This window comes from Eubalaena glacialis, chromosome 7, assembly GCF_028564815.1.
Source record: "Eubalaena glacialis isolate mEubGla1 chromosome 7, mEubGla1.1.hap2.+ XY, whole genome shotgun sequence".
Lineage (NCBI taxonomy): Eukaryota > Metazoa > Chordata > Mammalia > Artiodactyla > Balaenidae > Eubalaena > Eubalaena glacialis.
The window spans coordinates 42,108,901-42,123,667 of record NC_083722.1 but is presented as its reverse complement, the minus strand read 5'-3'; the positions used below and the strand labels follow the sequence as shown (position 1 = coordinate 42,123,667).

At 40.7% G+C, this 14,767-nt stretch overlaps 1 non-coding gene across 1 annotated transcript; it reads left to right on the top strand.

Annotated features, from left to right (window-relative positions):
- The first annotated feature begins 223 nt into the window (after window positions 1-223).
- TRNAE-UUC (transfer RNA glutamic acid (anticodon UUC)) lies at window positions 224-296 on the top strand. Its single transcript has one exon. It is a non-coding gene; the product is annotated as a tRNA-Glu (tRNA).
- The last annotated feature ends 14,471 nt before the right edge of the window (window positions 297-14,767 follow it).

Sequence of the window (14,767 nt, the reverse complement as noted above, 5' to 3'; positions counted from 1 at the left end):
CACACAGTCGACAGGGGGTGCTATTATTTGTTTGGAACAGACTATGGTATCTGAAATATTAAAGATGGCGCTAGGCCGTTCAAGAAGCTCACAGATGCTAGAACATGCTGGGGAGATCAAAGAATTGTTTTTAAAAGTTTGGAGCTTTTAGGAAGCCTACAGAATTCAAAGCGCAGGCAGACACCAACAAACATCAAAAAAACAAAAACATCTGAGAGGGAATTCCCTGGTGGTCCAGCGGTTAGGACTTGGTGCTTTCACTGCCGAGGGCCCAGGTTCAATCCCTGGTCAGGGAACTAAGATCCTGCAAGCCACATGGCACAGCAAAAAAACAAAACAAAAAAACAAAAAAAACACAGAAACACCTAAGAAAATTGGACCCCAAGGACAAATAAGCAGTCACACAATTGCCCCTACATCTAGAACTCAGGCCTAGGCCTCCAAATCCCCGTTGATGCCAATCCATCTCTCTTCACATTTGCATGCCATTAATTAAAGCATTTATGTGTGTCATTAAATACCTTGAACAGATCAGCTTTGCCACACAGATTTGAATAAGAGCTTGAAACAGAATATTATTTGAGTCCAGTTTATATCTTTATGGATTTATGCATTTATTTACATTCCCTGAGCCTTCATTTCTTATCAGAAAAAAATGGGAATAAGAATAACAACTCTGGGCTTCCCTGGTGGTGCAGTGGTTAAGAACCCGCCTGCCAATGCAGGGGACACTGGTTCGAGCTCTGGTCCGGGAAGATCCCACATGCTGCAGAGCAACTAAGCCCATGCACAACAAGTACTGAACCTACGCTCTAGAGCCTGCGAGCCACAACTACTGAGCCTGTGTGCCACAACTACTGAAGCCCACGCGCCCAGAGCCTGTGCTCCACAACAAGAGAAGCCACCGCAATAAGCCCGCGCACCGCAACGAAGAGTAGCCCCCGCTCGTCACAACTAGAGAAAGCCCACACACAGCAGAGAAGACCCAACGCAGCCATAAATAAAATAAATTTATTAAAAAATAAAAAATAAAAAAATAACTCTCCCGTAGTACCGTTTGAGGGGTAAAATGTAAAAAAGATCACTAGATATTAGTACTGTCTTTGTGGGAACTGTTCTTCCTTTCATCTTTCTAGGTTGTCAGCAGACGAGCACATTACCTGAACAACGAAGTTCCACGTCCAAGTGTCCATGGAGAGAACTTACGGTTGCAATTGAATGAAACAAGTTAGCGGTGCGACATATTTAAGGATTTGCATCATTGTCATTGTGCTGCATGCTAATTGTTAGGCATAAATAACAAGCCGTGGATATAAGCATCTATAATTAGTGTTGCTTTTACAGCCAAGTCCCTTTTAAAAATTTCTCTCCTCTCGTTTTGTCCGTTCTTCAAATCTGTAACCAGCATGGAGGTCAACAATTTTTTTTTAATGTGGCTTCTTCACAATTATCACTCACAGGAACAATCAGCCATGTTAAAAGACAGAGGGTTCCCTTGGCCCTGAACCCAGATGCGCCTGCCCCAGTGCTCAGGGCTTCCACCCACGGTTCACGTCCTGGCGTCTACCACTGCGGCTGTGAGGGCAGAGGCGGTGGACTATCGGGACCCTGGGGCCACACCTTTCTTCTCCGTGGAGGGCAGCTGAGGACTGGTGGCAGAGCAAAGAAGAGGAAGCCAGTCAGTATTTGTGGACTACTTCGTACTAACATCTCACACCAATTCCATAAGATAGCTGGGACCGTCCTCTCCCTTTTACACGTGAGGAAGCTGGGCCCAGTAAATGTCGAATAACTTGCCCAAGGCCCCAGCTCAAAAGGGACAAAAGGAGACTCAGAATCAAGATGGGCTCTACCCTCCATCTTAGCCTCTGGTGTTAGAGCGAGTGGTCAGAGCGAGTGGTCAGACCAGAGGCCTCACACTCCCAAGGAGGCAGGTGTGGGGGGCAGGTAGGCCAGGGAGAAGGACTTCGGAATTCTGTACAGTGGGAGTTTTAAAAGAGAGATGCTGATGGTCAAGCATTAATGGGGAAAGGGAGGGTCAGTTCAGATCATTTCCACTATAAGAATTTCGCTCTGGGAAAAGCAAGGGATGAGCCTGGGGTGGATCAGTCCGGCAAAGCCACCATGAGTGTTATGGCAATAAGGGATTTACTATAGGAATTAGAACTTTCACAATTGTGGGAGGAGCAGAAAGGTCTAGAAGACTTAGAGGACAGAAGAGTCATTAGCCAGCTTCCAGGGTACACTGACCCCACTGGACAAGACTGAGCTTGAAGAAAGATCTGAGAAGCCGAGCACAGTCAGCCTCTGAAGTGGGGCTGTAAGAAGAGCTCGCAGTGGTTACAGGGGGGCTGTGGCCCCTAGCAGTCACTGCCTCTGTGGGTCTGAGGTCAAGCATCTGATGGTGGACCTGGGGCCATAGTTTGTTAGCAGATCCAGTGGTCAGGAAGATGAGAGGGCCACAGAGTGAAGGACGGCAAGGACAAGCTGGTACCCGTCAGGCATGTCTACATCTTTTCATCTCCTGATCTGGTGGACTTCCATTTCTATATTTCCACCCAAGTTCCTCTCTTGACCAAAACTAAGGGAAACTCACCAGGAAGGGGATTCAGGAGATATGGTTCCAAGCTTAACCAGGTTATCAATAGGCACAATTCAACAGAAAGAGCTAATGCAGGAAAATCAGTTAGGAAGGTGTGTACGATATAATGTGGCTGGTGGAGAAGGGGGAAAAAAAGATTGGAAAGACAAAAAACAAAATGAAGAGGACTTGGCAATCTACAAACAAATATAAAGAATTCACCTTTAGGGTTAATATTAGCTAATATTAAAAATATAATCACTTAAAAATATGTTGTCCTTTACAACAGTAATCTATAAAAGTATAATAATCCAGTTCTAGCATTATCAAAGGCCCTTTGCCTCTTATAGCAAAGCTTATTGTTTCTAATAAGAACGTATTAAACTGGCAATGTCATTTCGAATTAGCATTGTTAAAATTTCAAAAATGAAAATATTCTTCACAGAAAACGCTACCAAAACTTCTTAGAAGGAGAACATTTCTTGGAGGTGATACACAGTTTTACTCACCTCTAATAGGTTTTCTTGTCAGTGTGAAAAATCATGCTGGATTTTCAGTTGTGAAAATTCTTCTTGTATTTGGAGGATTGAAGACCTATGACTTCAACAGCCAAAAGAGTAAGACATGCTTGGGAGTTCTGCTTCCCAGAATATTTGAGGCTGTAGAGCAATCATTCTCCTGTTTCCTCCAACTGCTGAAAAATCGAATCTCATCAGCATTCCTATTGATCCCCTAACCCGTCCAAGATGATAACGTATTGAGGCTCCCCTATTTGACTCACAAGGTAAATAAGCCTTAAAGGACACAGAACCCATCCAAGCTGATAACTTATTGAGGTTCCCCTATTTGACTCACAAGGTAAATAAGCCTTAAAGGACACAGAAGAAAAGAGTCTCTAGCTTCCTTTAAAAATAGCAAAATTAACAGATTTCAGGTAAACCCATGTGGGCATCAAACACTGCCTTGTAAGTGATACCACAGGCCCTGGATTGAGAGTCTAGGGGGCCAGGGGTCCAATAATTTCATCATTAAAATGAGTGAACTAGACAAGATAATCTCTATCTTTTCTTTTTGTTCTAGAAGTCTAATACTGCCATAGTCATAGGTTCAATAAATTTCATCCACCATCTAAGCAAAACATAATGCAGAAAATCTTCAAACCTTAGTCGACGACCAGGTTTGAAGATTTAGAAGACAGTAGAAGACTCTGTCTACTGGCCACAGTCCCCAAAGCCTCCATACATATGGAGTCCCACCCTTTGGCATCCTTTTTTTTTTATAAGAAGTCACAGAGGTTTAAAGTTGGACAGTTTTTTTAGACCAATATCACTTTCTGGTAAAACTTTTTATCAAGACCCCAAGACGAGTAATGATAATAACAGCCCCTTTCATCTGAAGGGCCTCAGTAGCTACTCACAGTACTGGTGACATACACCATCCCACTTGAATATCAGTGAAAACCTCATCATGTAGACAGAGCTGGGGACATTACAGCTACTTGCCAAAAGAAGATACTGCGGGTCAAGGAAACTATATGGGTTAACAAAAGCCAAGTAGACATCACGTCTGAAGATTCATGGTCTTATTTTGCTCTTTTTGTCATAACCTGCTGAGGGATTTTTTTAGACTGTAATGTCTACCAGATAGCAATCGTTTTGCAAGGCACAAAAATTGTATAGGATAATTAGAAGTAAGATTCATAATAAAAAGGTGCTTCATGGTTGTTCACTCAAGCAGTCTGGTAGCCAGTGTAAACTCAATGATATGTGATAAGCTTGTGTCAATAGAAACAATTATGTCACTGTACCTTGACAAGAATTGCTAGTGTGCAAGTTAACCCAGTAACGTTTCCTCAAGAAGATATATATGTATATATATACACACACATATATAGACACACATACATATACACACACATAATATATATACACACATATATACAACACATATATGCACACATGCATATATATTTACATACACACACACACACACACACACACACACACATATATATATATATATATATATATATATATATATATACACATACATATGGAGAACACAAACCCTCTCTATATAAATAGTACATGTACTGTACTAGAGGTCGCAAATATAAATGCTTTCAGGAACCAGCCAACCTTAAATTAGTCAAGTGGGCACTTGTGAAACAACCAAAAATGAGGACCGTGGTGAACTGGACACTGCTGGTCCTTATTCAGCTCCAGGCTATTGTTCCTATAGGAGAATACAGGCCTGGTATTTCCAGATCTTCTCATTTTTCTAGAGAAGCTGGATTCTTCTATGAAATCTCCTGATTTTTAAATGTGGGAAACTAATTCAATTTTTTTATGCTGTACAAGAAAAGAAAAAATATACAAACACAGCACTAATCACATCCATAGGTCCAATTAGGCCAGTAGACCACGAATATACAGCTTCTATTGAATTCCAGTGTTAATACAAGAAAGTATTTGGCTTGTTAGCCCAGGGGTCCCAGGATAGTGGAACCTGGGACTAAGTTCTAAGGAATGAGAATCAGGTGAAACTAAAAGACAATAGTATAATTACCAAGGATAGGACGAAGACAAAAGTCCTGAAAAAAGTGAAGTGTTTGCCTAAATTTCCACCCCTCATGCCTGTGATCCAGACATGGAGAATTACTTGTGGTTCTTGAGTAAACTGTGCACCCCATCACCTCCGGGCCTTGGCACATGCTGTTCTGATGCCTGGACACCCTCCATTTCCTCCTCTCACTTTTACTGGTCACCCTATCTTCATACTCCAGATTCCGGGCCACATCTCACCTGTTCCAAGTATAACTTAGCAACTCCGCACTCTAATCCTGTCCTTGGCAGTGCTACGCTGTATGGTTTATCCATTACACAGAACTGTATTTGTCTGTTTTCTTGCACTTATTCTGGATAACTCCAGAGGGTCCTTGAAGGCAAAATCTCTGCTTTATTAGAGTTTATAGTCTCAACTTTTAAAATACTGTCTGGCACATAGTTGGTGCACAGTATTTCTTAAATGAATATATGCTAAATAATAATGTAATAAAAATATTTTATAGCCTTTCAGATAAGTAATTTGAAAAGTAAAATATTACTCCAAGTAGAAAAGTTACGACATTTCTATTTTCAGGTTATAAATCCTCCTGTATCTATTTCTTAAATTATAAGCTAAAGGCAGGTCCTTTCCCTTTCTTCCTGCCTTGATAGTAGATAAGATGGCTAGATTGATGGCAGCCTTCTTGTGACTATAAGGAAAAGGCAAAGAGAATTGCAGAGATGTTAGACTTGACATCATTTATCGTTGAACCAACTCTGCCATCCAGTACTGTCTGGGCCTTTTATTTGAGGAAAAAGCACTGTTTTCTAAAAATTCTAATTAAAGTATTATAAAGAATAGCAGCATTTACTCTAGGATAGACCACTATTTTAGGAGGAGAGACTTGTTCTGTTGAAGGTAAATAAAAGATATGATTCCATGTATGAATTAACCTTAAAGGAAATTAACCTAAAGGAAAATGCCTTAAAAGAAAAAACTACACATAATGAATTAAATTATTATTACTTACTCTCTCTCCCAAACAAATGCATGTTCATCCCAAGTTAATCACTAAATTGAAAAGGTATTTTATTCCAGCAGAAAATTAACAGTCTTTAGCAAGTAGGTCATTTGTACCTAAAGCAAAGAATTAGTTACACAGGACACCAAAGAATAAGGTAAAAATCTATACAATTACTTTAACCACTTTTTTCCAGTAAAATATAAGGAATGAAAAATACATTCATGGTTACTTTAGAGTCATTGACTATGGAGTTTTTATAAAATACACTAAAATAAAATACACTTGAAAAGTAGGACATTTTTAATATAACAACAACTTCATTTTATGTAGACGGCTTCAAGTTATATGATTTTTAACTCATATTCTAATATTTGCAAATGAAAGACAATCTGTATGGAGTTGGATTTTCTTTGTCCTGTTTAAAACAATTTCTAACAACTTGTTAAACTATGATTAAGGCAGCATGACTCAAGTACAATATTAGAAAAATATAAGTGGCAAAATAATCAATTGTTTTTCTAGGAGAGGAAGACGAGTAAAAAGCTTTATTCAAACAGTCTGAATAGGGGAAGACACCCCCAGCGGCTCCATCCTCCATCCTGAAGTCACCTGGGTCTTGAGATCCCAGGTCAGGGTCCTCATCTGAAGTAGAAGGACGCGTCAGAATAATCCCAGGTCCCTTGAGATAATCGAGATAATCAGAGGTTGCTGACAAATGAGATGTAGGGATTTCAAAAGGAAGGAGGCTAAACAAGAAAAGATGAGCCAAATGCCAGGAATCACCATGGAAGATGAGTAATCAAATAAATGTAATTGCCGACAAAGATGTGACTAAAGCATGAATAAAACAACGAGGCAAATGTTTTAAGCAGTAGAATGGGAAAAAGGAGACAATGGATCCAATTAGGGATAGAAAAGCAAATAACAGTGTTACACACTTCAAGAATGTCAGTCCGACTTTGCTATTGTATTGGCAATTTTGATGTGTGGGTTATTTCATGTATCATATGGTAGTAAGTGCTGGGATCACAAGGGTTCACCTGTACGTTGAAAGGCCACATTACAATTTGCATAGATTTTGATAAACTGAAGAGAACCTCAAAGTACTCAATGCCAAAACATATTTTTCCTTTCAAAATATACTTTTAACAGCCACCAAAGTGAAATTACTTGCATAATGGTTTAATCAGAATCCAAATGCTAATTGATGAATGTATTATGTACAAGCATCATTTAGTAGGCAGATTTCACCAAAATGAAATCCTTGTTAGTTTTTTGTTATGAAATACGGACAAGAAAAAGCCAGAGGGCAGATATTCAAATCCTTGTCAACAAGCCTCTCCAAGTTTAGCTATCCTATGGCTGTTATATATGCTATGACCCATCCAGAATGCCAGGTTCACATAAAAGTTTAAAACTGCAAAGAGTGGGAACCATAAAGTCACACTGGGATGAGGTGCCCCTACACTGAGATTTTACTATCTTGTAGTAAAATGTGTACATATACACCTGTGTGCCTGGAATTTTATTCATAAAGAACATGCATAACAGAGATTAGAATCACAGTAGACTCTATTCTGTGAAACAAAGGAACAGACAGATAGAAACTAATCTGGATGAGAAGATTCAGTTAATCAGTCCCAGAAAATGGAAGCAAGTGTTTCTTATATTCTGTGCACACTACAGACAAATACACAAAGGCAAAGCTTGGTAGAGAGATGCACCAATTATTGTTTCCACGCTCAGCCATTTAGACCCCTGGTTTTGAAAGAACATTTCAGAATTACTAATTTGCAGATGGTAGGAGGCCATGTATGAAGCAATGTTAATATGTCTGACGTAAAATGCATAATATTAAATTAAACAAGTGTACTTACTTATTTAATCTCATTTCTAACCTCAGAAAATCAGAGTCCTTCCTATCATTGTGGCCTAAATGAGGCTTTATCACAAAAACAAGTCGTTCAGAGTCCTCTCTTCCTGAGCAATAATAAGACTATATGGTCTGAGAATCTCATGTCCAAACAACTGTGAATAGCATCCAAAGGATAGAAAGATTACGAAAAGTGGATTTGCTTCCAATGACCTTGCTGGTAAACTTCTGGCTCTTTGAGTGACTCTCATGTTTTGTATGTAGTGGAAAGCCTGCGTTTCCTTTTGTCCTCATCAAAATAATGTAACTATCACCTTGCACACGTCTCTGCCTCGGATACACATCCCATGTAGGCGACCCATTCCTCTAAGCCTATGCTTTTCAAAAAGTGATCCCATGACCCCCCTCCCCCATCCACTCCATCAAACCCGCTTTTGTATGTTATTCTTGGGGATGCAATATGATACAAACTCCATGGAAGAGAATTTGGCCATAGCTAACAAAATTACATATTCATCTACCCTTGAACCCAGCACTCCCACCTCTAGGAATTTATCTTGAAGCTAATCCTCCAACAATATAAAAATATATATGCACATGTTTATTCATTGCAGCATTATTTGTAACTGCAAAATATTGGAAACTGCTTAAATGTCCAAGCACAGGAAATGGTTGAATAAACTCTGGCACAGACACACAACAAGTACTATCCCCTCCTAGAAACGAAAGAGGAAACTCTCTAGGAAGTGATGCGGAATGAGGTCCGAAAGCTCCCGTACCTTTGTTTAAGAAAGAAGAGGAACTAAGAAAACATACATATATCTACTTCTCTTTACAAAAAAATTACAGGGGAAAAATAAAACAGAAATAATTAAGTTGGTTACCTAATATATTAATTATTAATTAGAATTGATAATATTTATAATTAATAATTATAACCACAATGTAGGGGAAACCTAATTTGAATAATTTATAACAGTTTTGACCACATGCCCTGCTTGTCCTCCATCTCAGGCAGGGCAGGGAGATGGCAGAACTGGAAAGATCCTGAACTCTTTTTAGCAGGTTTGTTTTTGTAGTAGATGTGGGTGAAGGTATTCTGATACTATTTCAGATGTAATACGGGATTGAGCAGATGAGTCAGTGTGCTGATGTTTCTGGAAGCCAGGATTCTCACTGGGAAGGGAGGGACACGTAAATGTGGGATGGGAGAAGGCAAGAAAGGTAAACTGGAATTGGAGATACTGGCATAGACCCATGATACCTAAAATACATGTGTGTATGTATACGCATGTACATGTGCCCGTGTGTAGAACATATGTGTGTGTGCACACATAATTATGTGTGTGTGTGCATGTGTATACGTATGTGTATGTGCAGGTACATGTGCCCATGTATGTGTGTAGACCACGTGCTTGTGTGCATGTGTACTTATACGGGTGGGTGCACTTGTATATTTCTTGGCTCTTTCCAGGAACAATGAGCACAGGTGAGATGCAGAACTTGATCTCTAATACCACTCCCCACAGCAAGGAACCAGGGTCCTTGGAGAAGTGGCTGAAAGCCGGGCTGGGGAAGGGTGTTCCTGGAGCTATAAGATGAGCCTGGAACATTCTGTTACACCAGAAGGTTAAAATGTGCTCCAGTGAATCATGGAAATATGACCCAGGCACAAGGAGCCATCTTGAAGGGACTCTACTGGCCAAATCTGGAATAATATGAGCTTAAAACTATATGAGGGGACTTCCCTGGTGGTCCAGTGGTAATGAATCCTCCTTGCAATGCAGGGGACACGGGTTTGATCCCTGGTCAGGGAACTAAGATCCCACATGCTGCTGGCAAATAGGCCCACATGCCACAACTACTGAGCTCGTGAGCCTCAACTAGAAAGCCTGCGTGCCGCAAACTACAGAGCCCATGCACCACAACTAGAGAAGAGAAAAACCCGCACGCTACTACTAGACAGAAGCCCACGTGCTGCAACGAAGAGCCCGCATGCCTCAATGAAAGATCCCGTGTGTTGCAACTAAGACCCGAGGCAGCCAAAAATAAATAAAATAAATAATAAAATAAATCTTAAAAAAAAAAAAACTAAATGAGGATAATAATTAGAGGCCTCTTGGGGTGGGGTGGGGAGGGGACACATGAAGCCATGTGTCCATACAGATAACACACATATGCATGCATGCATACATACATGGGGGGGAAGGGAGAGTTCTTGGTTCCAGGACAATGTCACGTGCTGACAGGTACCCATGGAGGGGGTGCTGAAGTGGGTCATGATGACCTTTCCAGGTGTTACATTCACACCCTGAGTTTTGTTCTTACAGTTCAAATAGTTGACAATTAAGCCCAAGAGAATGTTGCTTCTTTGGGCTCTCAGGTGATATTCTCTTTCTTAACATCAATATTTTACTGCTAGGAAGAGAGTCACAATGTCTGATGAATGCTATCAAGGAGATGGCAAATACAGAGGACTGAGGTCTCTTTACAGTTTCTTTATGACTCCTCTGAACATTAGGGTGATATATCTAGAAAAATAAATTAAGAGGTTTAATTGAAGTTTTATGACAAAATGAGGACATTTTTTAATGGGAATTTAAAAGTTCTGAGCATTGCTACTCAAAGCATTAAAAAAATGAAAAGCAATGAGAAGAAAAACTACAAACTGGCCTAGACATCCCCAGGTGACCCAGCAAGAACATTTTCCTGGGATGTGGTAATTGCGCAAACTTTTGTCATTTTTCTCTCTGCCCTACTATCTTTCAGAGGGCATAAAGCCGATCAATAACATTCATTTTAAGTCTAAAATACTGGCAGCTGAAATGTGGATTAAATCCAATCAAGACCTCTGAAAAGTGCCACCAGCGCTTTTAAGCGACCATGATAAGAAGGCTTTCCAGTAGATTAAAAAAACAAAAGTAACATTCATACAGAAAGGCAAATAAAACCCCAGAAATGATGGAATGGAAGAACGCAAAGACCAGCAGAGAGGAACAGTAATGGCAGAGTAAAGAAGCCAGAAGGGTGCACCTCTGAAACACTTTAAAGGTCAGAGAGTGAAATGAGAAAGTGGGGGAAAGTATTTGTTCTAGACAGGCCAGCTGGGAGGAAATGTTTTCTGATTTCTATAGTATGGACACAGCAAAGAAGCCAGCCAATGCATGGTGGGAGCCACTCATTTTGAAGCCAGTCTATTTTGTTTAAGAGATGCTTTAATAACCTAATGTCCAGCTAAGGAAATGTTGGCACTGCCAAGTTGAATAAACATGAAACAGCACCACTTGGGCTAAACATACCACCCCATCTGGGGTTAAACACACCAGAAATGTATCAGAATTTAAAATGTTTATTTCTGAGACAATTCCATCAGTGGCTTTGTGAGAAAATATTTTTGAATGTTTTAAATCGTCACTGAGAAAAAGGACATTTCCATTTTGTAGGAAGTTTGTCACTTTTTCTTCTTTTTATTTCGTTGAAATTTTTATGAGAAGCATATCAGAGCAAGCAAAATAGCTTTAACAACTTACTGAGAGAACCCTAAATCACATTTTCATGACAGAAATATATACATATATTATCAGGAAAAGTGCTTATTTCCAGAAATAAAAACTAACTCTTCCTGGTCATCTGTTTTCTTTTCTTTTCTTTTCTTGTTAACTATCTACTCTCACTAAATTTTCCAAGATACATATTTTTGGGTTTCATTATTCTTCAATACTGAAAACGGACTTATGTTTCAATCTTTTTTAATATAACTTGCTTTCTTCTAGGAGATGGTTCTAATAAGAATGCTTCCTGAAATATAGATAAGAACACTATGGTATCTAAGTCCTAACACACAGGCACAATCCCGCCCCTGTGTGAACAAGGATATCACCCCACGGTATCATATTAAAACCAGTTCAAAATATGACTTGGGCTGAATTGTTGCTTTGTAGCTCTGTACCTTTTAAATTAGAAATTTTTCAGATTTCACGTAACCCAATTTGTGGCATATGCCTATTACTTTTTAGATTACATCTAGCACATGATTAACTCAAAAATAAATTTCCCGATACCATGAACATGGCTCATGACCTCTGCTTATAACCTGTGCAGCACCTTCAAGGTGAGGGAACTTACTCCTTCAGATTTTTTCTTTTCCTGATAGAAGCGGTTAGATTCCACACCACCCAATTAGGTAATTAAAGGATCAAGTACAGATCCAGCAAACTCTGGAAACAAAGTTGCAAGGGCTGTAGAGTGGAGCCTGCTGCCTTAGAGACACCCTCCCGACCCAATTCATCCCTCCCCTCCTGCCCCCTCCCCCATCTGCATGACCCCACCCCCAACAAGGTTGAGGCAATGCCGTGGTATTTTGAGACTAGCTCCGAAGATGGATGGAGCCACAAAGCACAACTAGAAATATGTGAAGACATTTAGGGCAACTCATTAATAATAAAAAAAAAAAAAAACTGGGTGTGCAAACCTTCAGAGTATGTGGCATCTTGTACATCAAGAATTCAGGAACCTTCTCCTCCCACGGTAAAAAGTGGTTAAGTGGGCTGTGTTGAGAGTCAATTTATAATAACTGACTATTTTTATGGTATTAGTACACAATAACTATGTTTTTTCCTTTCTGAGATTTTGTGCAAATAATCCTTTCCTTTCTTATGTAAATAGTATTAAAAATTAAATGATCACAAAAGACTTTTAGGCATTTTCTTTATGGGGCCATAATGTTTTCCAAGTCAAAGAGATAGGCTAACTGTTGCAGGTTGGGTTTCCCAAAAACAGACGCAAGATGGATTGGGGATCAACAGCTGTGAAGGATAAGGGACAAAGCTGGACTGGGCGAAGGGAAAAGGGAACTTCAACTCCTAGCTAGGAGCTCCAGCGAGCGGGGCCCATTAGAGCTGGTTGGGAGGAAATGGCCAGCGAGGCTTTCAGCCCTTTCACCATGTCAGTCACTGGAAGGGGGCTGTTTGCACAGAGGGAGACAGGGCAAAGCATCTCTGCCGCTGAGGCAGACACACGAGGACACGTGATAAGTGTGGACTGTCTGCTCACTGCACTCCCCACAGCTGGCCGGCAAGCTCTTCCTTGAAGAAAGATCCGGGCAGCACACTCCGTGTCCACCAAGCTGGTACTAACTGGCTAGACTAGGACCCTACCTAGCAGCCTCTTTCAAAGTTATCTGTATCCTCTGCTCTGTAGAGCAGTTCCATTTAACAAACATTTAAACAAAAAATATTTAACATTCATACGTGACTTTGGAAGACACAGGGAGAGTCGCTCTTAGGGAGGCTGTCTTGGGCTGGTTCCCATGTCTGTTGAGCCAGTTACATCAGCAAGGCTGGCAAGCACTCTCCTTTGTAAAAGCCACCATCGGCGTCCGTCCCTGGGTCAGAGCTGGGCCCACAGCTCTGCAGGCTGCTCAGGTTCGGGGAACCCCCAGCAAATGGCAGAGTGTCCTTCACTTCAGACATCTTCAGGAACTAGAAGAAATGAACCACAGCGATTTCTGGCTTGCTAGTCAGTTAAAACCACAGACCAACAAGAAGTGCTTTCCAGGTGATGACGTAACCAGCAACCTCCCCAGGCCCCTCTCAAACAGCTGGGGTGCCTGAGGAGAAGCAACATTGGGAGCTGACTGCCTAACGGCCCCCCTCAAACAGGCCATCCCTAGACCCGCTTTCTTCCTCCAGCATAATCATGCTCATCCTCGTTGCTATGGGGATTACCCTGAGGATAACCACTTGTGAACAAGCACAGGTTTGGGCAGCCCTCTCCAGTCTGATGTTTCTCTTGCCCCCTTGATCTGAACATGGCGACACTGAGAACAGAGCCTGGAGTCCAGAGAACCCCCAAGGTCAATATCGTGGTCCCGAGCTCTGGACTCCAATAATGCCTTATCATCATTCAGGCTTGTTGAAGACTCGGCTACTCTGGCTCTTGATTTTCATCCTGACTGATCCTCTTCCTGTGCGTCTTTAAACAAATCTTTTCTAGATCTCTCTCTTCTCATCTGAACATAGGGTGGGTGGGTGTGTGGTTGGTATAGATGATGACTAACTCCAAAACTCCGGGGTCTAGGACACTGCTGTATGGATCCAAAGGGACAGCTATGGGACCTCTCTTCTCTATCATGAATCAATCACCTGGCAAGTGAAAATAAAATGAATCACCTATTAAATGATAATCAGCATACCACTTTGGATATGTGGTGATACAGGCTTGAAATGAGCTCCTTTCTCTTTCAACCAACCCAGAGTTTGCTTTAAGACCAACAAGAGCCTAACTTTGATCCTTCAAAAGTTCATTCAAAAAAAGCAAACTACCTTAAAAAAAAAACCCGTAACGAAACCATTCTCAGATCCTCTACTGGGTGAGCCTGACACCTGCTGGCCTCCGTCTTCCCTGCAGTCACACTTCAGAAGGAGCATGTTTGTGCAAGATTCTAATACTACCGTTGCAAATGTATCTGATCTAGAATGGCAGGGTTTTCTGGAAAGGATCCCATCGCGGCATTTATGCAAGAGAGTGGCTGTGAGCAAGACTCCACTGAATTTCAGTGATCCATTTAGGGATTAGGATTAAGAAAATAACATGTCAATAAATAAACTAAATTTTAGTCACACATATACACACACACTCACAGAGAATAATCTGAAAATTCTCAAAGAAAACTGTTCTAAATTTCCCCTCATCATTTATAAGAATCTGTAATCTGTTAGTGATACTTATGGGTTTATAGAAA